The sequence below is a fragment of the Fulmarus glacialis genome, unplaced genomic scaffold (assembly GCF_000690835.1).
Source record: "Fulmarus glacialis isolate BGI_N327 unplaced genomic scaffold, ASM69083v1 scaffold1584, whole genome shotgun sequence".
NCBI classification, from domain to species: domain Eukaryota; kingdom Metazoa; phylum Chordata; class Aves; order Procellariiformes; family Procellariidae; genus Fulmarus; species Fulmarus glacialis.
The window spans coordinates 11,549-11,754 of NW_009208473.1; positions in this window are offsets into that span (position 1 = coordinate 11,549).

Here is a 206-nt window from a genome sequence, read left to right on the forward strand (position 1 = left end):
CCTCGTGCTTGGCTGGAAACCCAGCTCTGATCTGGTGCCTACCAGCAAAGAGGGGCAGCAGGTGGAAAACCAACTCTGCTGAGATGGAGAGACATCAGTGCCACCCGGGAAGGGGACACGGACCCACGCGGGTCCTGATTGCGCTGCACGCAGGGTGACGCATGCAAAGCTTTGGGAACAATTTGGGGAAGATTTAGCTCAAAGCT